Source organism: Cherax quadricarinatus, chromosome 14 (assembly GCF_038502225.1).
Source record: "Cherax quadricarinatus isolate ZL_2023a chromosome 14, ASM3850222v1, whole genome shotgun sequence".
NCBI classification, from domain to species: domain Eukaryota; kingdom Metazoa; phylum Arthropoda; class Malacostraca; order Decapoda; family Parastacidae; genus Cherax; species Cherax quadricarinatus.
In genome coordinates this window covers 51172829-51186134 of record NC_091305.1, presented here as the reverse complement: position 1 = coordinate 51186134, position 13306 = coordinate 51172829, and the positions used below count along the sequence as shown (strand labels likewise).

General features: G+C 46.8%; 1 protein-coding gene across 11 annotated transcripts in view; it reads left to right on the top strand.

Moving 5' to 3' along the window:
* Positions 1 to 13306, top strand: part of LOC128698394 (adenylate cyclase type 1) — a 1819232-nt gene that overhangs the window by 150423 nt on the left and 1655503 nt on the right. The window lies entirely within an intron of this gene.

Sequence of the window (13306 nt, the reverse complement as noted above, 5' to 3'; positions counted from 1 at the left end):
TCAGTGATGTTACTGCAGTGTCAGTGATGTTACTGCAGTGTCAGTGATGTTACTGCAGCGTCAGTGATGTTACTGCAGTGTCAGTGATGTTACTGCAGTGTCAGTGAGTTACTGCAGTGTCAGTGATGTCAGTGATGTTACTGCAGCGTCAGTGATGTTACTGCAGCGTCAGTGATGTTACTGCAGTGTCAGTGATGTTACTGCAGCGTCAGTGATGTTACTGCAGTGTCAGTGATGTTACTGCAGTGTGCAGTGTCCGTGATGTTACTGCAGTGTCCGTGATGTTACTGCAGTGTCAGTGTCCGTGATGTTACTGCAGTGTCAGTGATGTTACTGCAGTGTCAGTGATGTTACTGCAGTGTCAGTGATGTTACTGCAGTGTCAGTGATGTTACTGCAGTGTCAGTGATGTTACTGCAGTGTCAGTGATGTTACTGCAGTGTCAGTGATGTTACTGCAGCGTCAGTGATGTTACTGCAGCGTCAGTGATGTTACTGCAATGTCAGTGATGTTACTGCAGCGTCAGTGATGTTACTGCAGCGTCTCTGCTGTTATTGTAGCGTCAGTGCTGTTACTGCTGCGTCAGTGCTGTTACTGCAGCGTCTGTGCTGTTATTATAGCGTCAGTGCTGTTACTGCAGTGTCAGTGCTGTTACTGCAGCGTCAGTGCTGTTACTGCAGCGTCTCTGCTGTTATTGTAGCGTCAGTGCTGTTACTGCTGCGTCAGTGCTGTTACTGCAGCGTCTGTGCTACTATTGTAGCGTCAGTGCTGTTACTGCAGCGTCTGTGGTGTTATTGTAGCGTCAGTGCTATTACTGCTGCGTCAGTGCTGTTACTGCAGCGTCAGTGCTGTTACTGCTGCTTCAGTGCTGTTACTGCAGTGTCAGTGCTGTTACTGCAGTGTCAGTGCTGTTACTGCAGTGTCAGTGCTGTTACTGCAGTGTCAGTGCTTTTACTGCAGTGTCAGTGCTGTTACTGCAGTGTCAGTGCTGTTACTGCAGTGTCAGTGATGTTACTGCAGTGTCAGTGATGTTACTGCAGTGTCAGTGATGTTACTGCAATGTCCATGATGTTACTGCAGTGTCAGTGATGTTACTGCAGTGTCAGTGATGTTACTGCAGCGTCAGTGATGTTACTGCAGTGTCCGTGATGTTACTGCAGCGTCAGTGATGTTACTGCAGCGTCAGTGATGTTTCTGCAGTGTCAGTGATGTTACTGCAGTGTCAGTGATGTTACTGCAGTGTCCGTGACGTTACTGCAGCGTCAGTGATGTTACTGCAGTGTGAGTGATGTTACTGCAGTGTCCGTGATGTTACTGCAGCGTCAGTGATGTTACTGCAGTGTCAGTGATGTTACTGCAGTGTCAGTGATGTTACTGCAGCGTCAGTGATGTTACTGCACCGTCAGTGATGTTACTGCAGCGTCAGTGATGTTACTGCACCGTCAGTGATGTTACTGCAGTGTCAGTGATGTTACTGCACCGTCAGTGATGTTACTGCAGTGTCAGTGATGTTACTGCAGTGTCCGTGATGTTACTGCAGCGTCAGTGATGTTACTGCAGTGTGAGTGATGTTACTGCAGTGTCCGTGATGTTACTGCAGTGTCAGTGATGTTACTGCAGTGTCCGTGATGTTACTGCAGTGTCAGTGATGTTACTGCAGCGTCAGTGATGTTACTGCAGTGTCAGTGATGTTACTGCAGTGTCCGTGATGTTACTGCAGTGTCAGTGATGTTACTGCAGCGTCAGTGATGTTGCTGCAGTGTCAGTAATGTTACTGCAGCGTCAGTGATGTTACTGCAGTGTCAGTGATGTTACTGCAGTGTCAGTAATGTTACTGCAGCGTCAGTGATGTTACTGCAGTGTCAGTGATGTTACTGCAGTGTCAGTGATGTTACTGCAGTGTCAGTGATGTTACTGCAGTGTCAGTGATGTTACTGCAGTGTCAGTGATGTTACTGCAGTGTCAGTGATGTTACTGCAGTGTCAGTGATGTTACTGCAGTGTCAGTAATGTTACTGCAGCGTCAGTGATGTTACTGCAGTGTCAGTGATGTTACTGCAGTGTCAGTGATGTTACTGCAGTGTCAGTGATGTTACTGCAGTGTCAGTGATGTTACTGCAGTGTCAGTGATGTTACTGCAGTGTCAGTGATGTTACTGCAGTGTCCGTGATGTTACTGCAGTCAGTGATGTCAGTGATGTTACTGCAGGGTCAGTGATGTTACTGCAGGGTCAGTGATGTTACTGCAGCGTCAGTGATGTTACTGCAGGGTCAGTGATGTTACTGCAGTGTCAGTGATGTTACTGCAGCGTCAGTGATGTTACTGCTGTCAGTGTGCAGTGTCAGTGATGTTACTGCAGTGTCAGTGATGCAGTGATGTTACTGTCAGTGATGTTACTGCAGTGTCAGTGATGTTACTGCAGTGTCAGTGATGTTACTGCAGTGTCAGTGATGTTACTGCAGTGTCAGTGATGTTACTGCAGTGTCAGTGATGTTACTGCAGCGTCAGTGATGTTACTGCAGTGAGTGTTACTGCAGTGTCAGTGATGTTACTGCAGCGTCAGTGATGTTACTGCAGTGTCAGTGATGTTACTGCAGTGTCAGTGATGTTACTGCAGCGTCAGTGATGTTACTGCAGCGTCAGTGATGTTACTGCAGCGTCAGTGATGTTACTGCAGTGTCAGTGATGTTACTGCGTCAGTGATGTTACTGCAGCGTCAGTGATGTTACTGTCAGTGATGTTACTGCAGCGTCAGTGATGTTACTGCAGTGTCAGTGATGTTACTGCAGGGTCAGTGATGTTAATGCAGTGTCAGTGATGTTACTGCTGTCCGTGATGTTACTGCAGTGTCAGTGATGTTACTGCAGCGTCAGTGATGTTACTGCAGTGTCAGTGATGTTACTGCAGTGTCAGTGATGTTACTGCAGTGTCAGTGATGTTACTGCAGCGTCAGTGATGTTACTGCAGTGTCAGTGATGTTACTGCAGTGTCAGTGATGTTACTGCAGTGTCAGTGATGTTACTGCAGTGTCAGTGATGTTACTGCAGTGTCAGTGATGTTACTGCAGTGTCAGTGATGTTACTGCAGTGTCAGTGATGTTACTGGAGTGTCAGTGATGTTACTGCAGTGTCAGTGATGTTACTGCAGTGTCAGTGATGTTACTGCAGTGTCAGGGATGTTACTGCAGTGTCAGTGATGTTACTGCAGTGTCAGTGATGTTACTGCAGTGTCAGTGATGTTACTGCAGTGTCAGTGATGTTTCTGCAGTGTCAGTGACGTTACTTCAGTGTCAGTGATGTTACTGCAGTGTCAGTGATGTTACTGCAGTGTCAGTGATGTTACTGCAGTGTCAGTGATGTTACTGCAGTGTCAGTGATGTTACTGCAGTGTCAGTGTTACTGTTACCGCAGTGTCAGTGATGTTACTGCAGTGTCAGTGATGTTACTGCAGCGTCAGTGATGTTACTGCAGTGTCAGTGATGTTACTGCAGTGTCAGTGATGTTACTGCAGCGTCAGTGATGTTACTGCAGTGTCAGTGATGTTACTGCAGTGTCAGTGATGTTACTGCAGTGTCAGTGATGTTACTGCAGTGTCAGTGATGTTACTGCAGTGTCAGTGATGTTACTGCAGTGTCAGTGATGTTACTGCAGTGTCAGTGATGTTACTGCAGTGTCAGTGATGTTACTGCAGTGTCAGTGATGTTACTGCAGTGTCAGTGATGTTACTGCAGCGTCAGTGATGTTACTGCAGTGTCAGTGATGTTACTGCAGTGTCAGTGATGTTACTGCAGTGTCAGTGATGTTACTGCAGTGTCAGTGATGTTACTGCAGTGTCAGTGATGTTACTGCAGTGTCAGTGATGTTACTGCAGTGTCAGTGATGTTACTGCAGTGTCAGTGATGTTACTGCAGTGTCAGTGATGTTACTGCAGTGTCAGTGATGTTACTGCAGTGTCAGTGATGTTACTGCAGTGTCAGTGATGTTACTGCAGTGTCAGTGATGTTACTGCAGTGTCAGTGATGTTACTCCAGTGTCAGTGATGTTACTGCAGTGTCAGTGATGTTACTGCAGCGTCAGTGATGTTACTGCAGGGTCAGTGATGTTACTGCAGTGTCAGTGATGTTACTGCAGTGTCAGTGATGTTACTGCAGTGTCAGTGATGTTACTGCAGTGTCAGTGATGTTACTGCAGTGTCAGTGATGTTACTGCAGTGTCAGTGATGTTACTGCAGTGTCAGTGATGTTACTGCAGTGTCAGTGATGTTACTGCAGTGTCAGTGATGTTACTGCAGTGTCAGTGATGTTACTGCAGTGTCAGTGATGTTACTGCAGTGTCAGTGATGTTACTGCAGTGTCAGTGATGTTACTGCAGCGTCAGTGATGTTACTGCAGCGTCAGTGATGTTACTGCAGTGTCAGTGATGTTACTGCTGTCAGTGATGTTACTGTCAGTGATGTTACTGCAGCGTCAGTGATGTTACTGCAGTGTCAGTGATGTTACTGCAGTGTCAGTGATGTTACTGCAGTGTCAGTGATGTTACTTCAGAGTCAGTGAGGTTACTGTCAGTGTCAGTGATGTTACTGCAGTGTCAGTGATGTTACTGCAGTGTCAGTGATGTTACTGCAGTGTCAGTGATGTTACTGCAGTGTCAGTGATGTTACTGCAGTGTCAGTGATGTTACTGCAGCGTCAGTGATGTTACTGCAGTGTCAGTGATGTTACTGCAGTGTCAGTGATGTTACTGCAGTGTCAGTGATGTTACTGCAGTGTCAGTGATGTTACTGCAGTGTCAGTGATGTTACTGCAGTGTCAGTGATGTTACTGCAGTGTCCGTGATGTTACTGCAGTGTCAGTGATGTTACTGCAGTGTCCGTGATGTTACTGCAGTGTCAGTGATGTTACTGCAGCGTCAGTGATGTTACTGCAGTGTCAGTGATGTTACTGCAGTGTCAGTGATGTTACTGCAGTGTCAGTGATGTTACTGCAGTCAGTGATGTTGCTGCAGTGTGCAGTGACAGTGATGTTACTGCAGTGTCAGTGATGTTACTGCAGTGTCAGTGATGTTACTGCAGTGTCAGTGATGTTACTGCAGTGTCAGTGATGTTACTGCAGTGTCAGTGATGTTACTGCAGTGTCAGTGATGTTACTGCAGTGTCAGTGATGTTACTGCAGTGTCAGTGATGTTACTGCAGTGTCAGTGATGTTACTGCAGTGTCAGTGATGTTACTGCAGTGTCAGTGATGTTACTGCAGCGTCAGTGATGTTACTGTCAGTGATGTACTGCAGTGTCAGTGATGTTACTGCAGTGTCAGTGATGTTACTGCAGTGTCAGTGATGTTACTGCAGTGTCCGTGATGTTACTGCAGTGTCCGTGATGTTACTGCAGCGTCAGTGATGTTACTGCAGTGTCAGTGATGTTACTGCAGTGTCAGTGATGTTACTGCAGCGTCAGTGATGTTACTGCAGCGTCAGTGATGTTACTGCAGTGTCAGTGATGTTACTGCAGCGTCAGTGATGTTACTGCAGTGTCAGTGATGTTACTGCAGTGTCAGTGATGTTACTGCAGTGTCAGTGATGTTACTGCAGTGTCAGTGATGTTACTGCAGTGTCAGTGCTGTTACTGCAGTGTCAGTGATGTTACTGCAGTGTCAGTGATGTTACTGCAGTGTCAGTGATGTTACTGCAGTGTCAGTGATGTTACTGCAGTGTCAGTGATGTTACTGCAGTGTCAGTGATGTTACTGCAGTGTCAGTGATGTTACTGCAGCGTCAGTGATGTTACTGCAGTGTCAGTGATGTTACTGCAGTGTCAGTGATGTTACTGCAGTGTCAGTGATGTTACTGCAGTGTCAGTGATGTTACTGCAGTGTCAGTGATGTTACTGCAGCGTCAGTGATGTTACTGCAGTGTCAGTGATGTTACTGCAGTGTCAGTGATGTTACTGCAGCGTCAGTGATGTTACTGCAGTGTCAGTGATGTTACTGCAGTGTCAGTGATGTTACTGCAGTGTCAGTGATGTTACTGCAGTGTCAGTGATGTTACTGCAGTGTCAGTGATGTTACTGCAGCGTCAGTGATGTTACTGCAGCGTCAGTGATGTTACTGCAGTGTCAGTGATGTTACTGCAGCGTCAGTGATGTTACTGCAGTGTCAGTGACGTTACTGCAGTGTCAGTGATGTTACTGCAGTGTCAGTGATGTTACTGCAGCGTCAGTGATGTTACTGCAGCGTCAGTGATGTTACTGCAGTGTCAGTGATGTTACTGCAGCGTCAGTGATGTTACTGCAGTGTCCGTGATGTTACTGCAGTGTCAGTGATGTTACTGCAGTGTCAGTGATGTTACTGCAGTGTCCGTGATGTTACTGCAGTGTCCGTGATGTTACTGCAGTGTCCGTGATGTTACTGCAGTGTCCGTGATGTTACTGCAGTGTCAGTGATGTTACTGCAGTGTCAGTGATGTTACTGCAGTGTCAGTGATGTTACTGCAGTGTCAGTGATGTTACTGCAGTGTCAGTGATGTTACTGCAGTGTCAGTGATGTTACTGCAGTGTCAGTGATGTTACTGCAGCGTCAGTGATGTTACTGCAGCGTCAGTGATGTTACTGCAATGTCAGTGATGTTACTGCAGCGTCAGTGATGTTACTGCAGCGTCTCTGCTGTTATTGTAGCGTCAGTGCTGTTACTGCTGCGTCAGTGCTGTTACTGCAGCGTCTGTGCTGTTATTATAGCGTCAGTGCTGTTACTGCAGTGTCAGTGCTGTTACTGCAGCGTCAGTGCTGTTACTGCAGCGTCTCTGCTGTTATTGTAGCGTCAGTGCTGTTACTGCTGCGTCAGTGCTGTTACTGCAGCGTCTGTGCTACTATTGTAGCGTCAGTGCTGTTACTGCAGCGTCTGTGGTGTTATTGTAGCGTCAGTGCTATTACTGCTGCGTCAGTGCTGTTACTGCAGCGTCAGTGCTGTTACTGCTGCTTCAGTGCTGTTACTGCAGTGTCAGTGCTGTTACTGCAGTGTCAGTGCTGTTACTGCAGTGTCAGTGCTGTTACTGCAGTGTCAGTGCTTTTACTGCAGTGTCAGTGCTGTTACTGCAGTGTCAGTGCTGTTACTGCAGTGTCAGTGATGTTACTGCAGTGTCAGTGATGTTACTGCAGTGTCAGTGATGTTACTGCAATGTCCATGATGTTACTGCAGTGTCAGTGATGTTACTGCAGTGTCAGTGATGTTACTGCAGCGTCAGTGATGTTACTGCAGTGTCCGTGATGTTACTGCAGCGTCAGTGATGTTACTGCAGCGTCAGTGATGTTTCTGCAGTGTCAGTGATGTTACTGCAGTGTCAGTGATGTTACTGCAGTGTCCGTGACGTTACTGCAGCGTCAGTGATGTTACTGCAGTGTGAGTGATGTTACTGCAGTGTCCGTGATGTTACTGCAGCGTCAGTGATGTTACTGCAGTGTCAGTGATGTTACTGCAGTGTCAGTGATGTTACTGCAGCGTCAGTGATGTTACTGCACCGTCAGTGATGTTACTGCAGCGTCAGTGATGTTACTGCAGCGTCAGTGATGTTACTGCAGTGTCAGTGATGTTACTGCAGTGTCCGTGATGTTACTGCAGTGTCAGTGATGTTACTGCAGTGTCCGTGATGTTACTGCAGCGTCAGTGATGTTACTGCAGTGTGAGTGATGTTACTGCAGTGTCCGTGATGTTACTGCAGTGTCAGTGATGTTACTGCAGTGTCCGTGATGTTACTGCAGTGTCAGTGATGTTACTGCAGCGTCAGTGATGTTACTGCAGTGTCAGTGATGTTACTGCAGTGTCCGTGATGTTACTGCAGTGTCAGTGATGTTACTGCAGCGTCAGTGATGTTGCTGCAGTGTCAGTAATGTTACTGCAGCGTCAGTGATGTTACTGCAGTGTCAGTGATGTTACTGCAGTGTCAGTAATGTTACTGCAGCGTCAGTGATGTTACTGCAGTGTCAGTGATGTTACTGCAGTGTCAGTGATGTTACTGCAGTGTCAGTGATGTTACTGCAGTGTCAGTGATGTTACTGCAGTGTCAGTGATGTTACTGCAGTGTCAGTGATGTTACTCCAGTGTCAGTGATGTTACTGCAGTGTCAGTAATGTTACTGCAGCGTCAGTGATGTTACTGCAGTGTCAGTGATGTTACTGCAGTGTCAGTGATGTTACTGCAGTGTCAGTGATGTTACTGCAGTGTCAGTGATGTTACTGCAGTGTCAGTGATATTACTGCAGTGTCCGTGATGTTACTGAAGTGTCCGTGATGTTACTGCAGCGTCAGTGATGTTACTGCAGTGTCAGTGATGTTACTGCAGTGTCAGTGATGTTACTGCAGCGTCAGTGATGTTACTGCAGCGTCAGTGATGTTACTGCAGTGTCAGTGATGTTACTGCAGCGTCAGTGATGTTACTGCAGTGTCAGTGAGGTTACTGCAGTGTCAGTGATGTTACTGCAGTGTCAGTGATGTTACTGCAGTGTCAGTGATGTTACTGCAGTGTCAGTGCTGTTACTGCAGTGTCAGTGATGTTACTGCAGTGTCAGTGATGTTACTGCAGCGTCAGTGATGTTACTGCAGTGTCAGTGATGTTACTGCAGTGTCAGTGATGTTACTGCAGCGTCAGTGATGTTACTGCAGTGTCAGTGATGTTACTGCAGCGTCAGTGATGTTACTGCAGTGTCAGTGATGTTACTGCAGTGTCCGTGATGTTACTGCAGTGTCAGTGATGTTACTGCAGCGTCAGTGATGTTGCTGCAGTGTCAGTAATGTTACTGCAGCGTCAGTGATGTTACTGCAGTGTCAGTGATGTTACTGCAGTGTCAGTAATGTTACTGCAGCGTCAGTGATGTTACTGCAGTGTCAGTGATGTTACTGCAGTGTCAGTGATGTTACTGCAGTGTCAGTGATGTTACTGCAGTGTCAGTGATGTTACTGCAGTGTCAGTGATGTTACTGCAGTGTCAGTGATGTTACTCCAGTGTCAGTGATGTTACTGCAGTGTCAGTAATGTTACTGCAGCGTCAGTGATGTTACTGCAGTGTCAGTGATGTTACTGCAGTGTCAGTGATGTTACTGCAGTGTCAGTGATGTTACTGCAGTGTCAGTGATGTTACTGCAGTGTCAGTGATGTTACTGCAGTGTCAGTGATGTTACTGCAGTGTCCGTGATGTTACTGCAGTGTCCGTGATGTTACTGCAGCGTCAGTGATGTTACTGCAGTGTCAGTGATGTTACTGCAGTGTCAGTGATGTTACTGCAGCGTCAGTGATGTTACTGCAGCGTCAGTGATGTTACTGCAGTGTCAGTGATGTTACTGCAGCGTCAGTGATGTTACTGCAGTGTCAGTGATGTTACTGCAGTGTCAGTGATGTTACTGCAGTGTCAGTGATGTTACTGCAGTGTCAGTGATGTTACTGCAGTGTCAGTGCTGTTACTGCAGTGTCAGTGATGTTACTGCAGTGTCAGTGATGTTACTGCAGCGTCAGTGATGTTACTGCAGTGTCAGTGATGTTACTGCAGTGTCAGTGATGTTACTGCAGCGTCAGTGATGTTACTGCAGTGTCAGTGATGTTACTGCAGCGTCAGTGATGTTACTGCAGTGTCAGTGATGTTACTGCAGTGTCAGTGATGTTACTGCAGTGTCAGTGATGTTACTGCAGTGTCAGTGATGTTACTGCAGTGTCAGTAATGTTACTGCAGCGTCAGTGATGTTACTGCAGTGTCAGTGATGTTACTGCAGTGTCAGTGATGTTACTGCAGCGTCAGTGATGTTACTGCAGTGTCAGTGATGTTACTGCAGTGTCAGTGATGTTACTGCAGTGTCAGTGCTGTTACTGCAGTGTCAGTGATGTTACTGCAGTGTCAGTGATGTTACTGCAGCGTCAGTGATGTTACTGCAGTGTCAGTGATGTTACTGCAGTGTCAGTGATGTTACTGCAGCGTCAGTGATGTTACTGCAGTGTCAGTGATGTTACTGCAGCGTCAGTGATGTTACTGGAGTGTCAGTGATGTTACTGCAGTGTCAGTGATGTTACTGCAGTGTCAGTGATGTTACTGCAGTGTCAGTGATGTTACTGCAGTGTCAGTAATGTTACTGCAGCGTCAGTGATGTTACTGCAGTGTCAGTGATGTTACTGCAGTGTCAGTGATGTTACTGCAGTGTCAGTGATGTTACTGCAGTGTCCGTGATGTTACTGCAGTGTCCGTGATGTTACTGCAGTGTCAGTGATGTTACTGCAGTGTCCGTGATGTTACTGCAGTGTCCGTGATGTTACTGCAGTGTCAGTGATGTTACTGCAGTGTCAGTGATGTTACTGCAGTGTCAGTGATGTTACTGCAGTGTCAGTGATGTTACTGCAGTGTCAGTGATGTTACCGCAGTGTCAGTGATGTTACTGCAGTGTCAGTGATGTTACTGCAGCGTCAGTGATGTTACTGCAGCGTCAGTGATGTTACTGCAGTGTCAGTGATGTTACTGCAGCGTCAGTGATGTTACTGCAGCGTCAGTGATGTTACTGCAGTGTCAGTGATGTTACTGCAGTGTCAGTGATGTTACTGCAGTGTCAGTGATGTTACTGCAGCGTCAGTGATGTTACTGCAGCGTCAGTGGTGTTACTGCAGTGTCAGTGATGTTACTGCAGCGTCAGTGATATTACTGCAGCGTCAGTGATGTTACTGCAGCGTCAGTGATGTTACTGCAGCGTCAGTGATGTTACTGCAGTGTCAGTGATGTTACTGCAGTGTCCGTGATGTTACTGCAGTGTCAGTGATGTTACTGCAGTGTCCGTGATGTTACTGCAGCGTCAGTGATGTTACTGCAGTGTGAGTGATGTTACTGCAGTGTCCGTGATGTTACTGCAGTGTCAGTGATGTTACTGCAGTGTCCGTGATGTTACTGCAGTGTCAGTGATGTTACTGCAGCGTCAGTGATGTTACTGCAGTGTCAGTGATGTTACTGCAGTGTCCGTGATGTTACTGCAGTGTCAGTGATGTTACTGCAGCGTCAGTGATGTTGCTGCAGTGTCAGTAATGTTACTGCAGCGTCAGTGATGTTACTGCAGTGTCAGTGATGTTACTGCAGTGTCAGTAATGTTACTGCAGCGTCAGTGATGTTACTGCAGTGTCAGTGATGTTACTGCAGTGTCAGTGATGTTACTGCAGCGTCAGTGATGTTACTGCAGTGTCAGTGATGTTACTGCAGTGTCAGTGATGTTACTGCAGTGTCAGTGATGTTACTCCAGTGTCAGTGATGTTACTGCAGTGTCAGTGATGTTACTGCAGCGTCAGTGATGTTACTGCAGTGTCAGTGATGTTACTGCAGTGTCAGTGATGTTACTGCAGTGTCAGTGATGTTACTGCAGTGTCAGTGATGTTACTGCAGTGTCAGTGATGTTACTGCAGTGTCAGTGATGTTACTGCAGTGTCAGTGATGTTACTGCAGTGTCCGTGATGTTACTGCAGCGTCAGTGATGTTACTGCAGTGTCAGTGATGTTACTGCAGTGTCAGTGATGTTACTGCAGCGTCAGTGATGTTACTGCAGCGTCAGTGATGTTACTGCAGTGTCAGTGATGTTACTGCAGCGTCAGTGATGTTACTGCAGCGTCAGTGATGTTACTGCAGTGTCAGTGATGTTACTGCAGTGTCAGTGATGTTACTGCAGTGTCAGTGATGTTACTGCAGTGTCAGTGCTGTTACTGCAGTGTCAGTGATGTTACTGCAGTGTCAGTGATGTTACTGCAGCGTCAGTGATGTTACTGCAGTGTCAGTGATGTTACTGCAGTGTCAGTGATGTTACTGCAGCGTCAGTGATGTTACTGCAGTGTCAGTGATGTTACTGCAGCGTCAATGATGTTACTGCAGTGTCAGTGATGTTACTGCAGTGTCAGTGATGTTACTGCAGTGTCAGTGATGTTACTGCAGTGTCAGTGATGTTACTGCAGTGTCAGTAATGTTACTGCAGCGTCAGTGATGTTACTGCAGTGTCAGTGATGTTACTGCAGTGTCAGTGATGTTACTGCAGCGTCAGTGATGTTACTGCAGTGTCAGTGATGTTACTGCAGCGTCAGTGATGTTACTGCAGTGTCAGTGATGTTACTGCAGTGTCAGTGATGTTACTGCAGTGTCAGTGATGTTACTGCAGCGTCAGTGATGTTACTGCAGCGTCAGTGATGTTACTGCAGCGTCAGTGATGTTACTGCAGTGTCAGTGATGTTACTGCAGCGTCAGTGATGTTACTGCAGTGTCAGTGATGTTACTGCAGCGTCAGTGATGTTACTGCAGTGTCAGTGATGTTACTGCAGTGTCAGTGATGTTACTGCAGTGTCAGTGATGTTACTGCAGTGTCAGTGATGTTACTGCAGTGTCAGTGCTGTTACTGCAGTGTCAGTGATGTTACTGCAGTGTCAGTGATGTTACTGCAGCGTTAGTGATGTTAGTGCAGTGTCAGTGATGTTACTGCAGTGTCAGTGATGTTACTGCAGCGTCAGTGATGTTACTGCAGTGTCAGTGATGTTACTGCAGCGTCAGTGATGTTACTGCAGTGTCAGTGATGTTACTGCAGTGTCAGTGATGTTACTGCAGTGTCAGTGATGTTACTGCAGTGTCAGTGATGTTACTGCAGTGTCAGTGATGTTACTGCAGCGTCAGTGATGTTACTGCAGTGTCAGTGATGTTACTGCAGTGTCAGTGATGTTACTGCAGTGTCAGTGATGTTACTGCAGTGTCCGTGATGTTACTGCAGTGTCAGTGATGTTACTGCAGCGTCAGTGATGTTACTGCAGTGTCAGTGATGTTACTGCAGTGTCCGTGATGTTACTGCAGTGTCAGTGATGTTACTGCAGCGTCAGTGATGTTGCTGCAGTGTCAGTGATGTTACTGCAGCGTCAGTGATGTTACTGCAGTGTCAGTGATGTTACTGCAGTGTCCGTGATGTTACTGCAGTGTCAGTGATGTTACTGCAGCGTCAGTGATGTTGCTGCAGTGTCAGTAATGTTACTGCAGTGTCAGTGATGTTACTGCAGCGTCAGTGATGTTACTGCAGTGTCAGTGATGTTACTGCAGTGTCAGTGATGTTACTGCAGTGTCAGTGATGTTACTGCAGTGTCAGTGATGTTACTGCAGTGTCAGTGATGTTACTCCAGTGTCAGTGATGTTACTGCAGTGTCAGTGATGTTACTGCAGCGTCAGTGATGTTACTGCAGTGTCAGTGATGTTACTGCAGTGTCAGTGATGTTACTGCAGTGTCAGTGATGTTACTGCAGTGTCAGTGATGTTACTGCAGTGTCAGTGATGTTACTGCAGTGTCA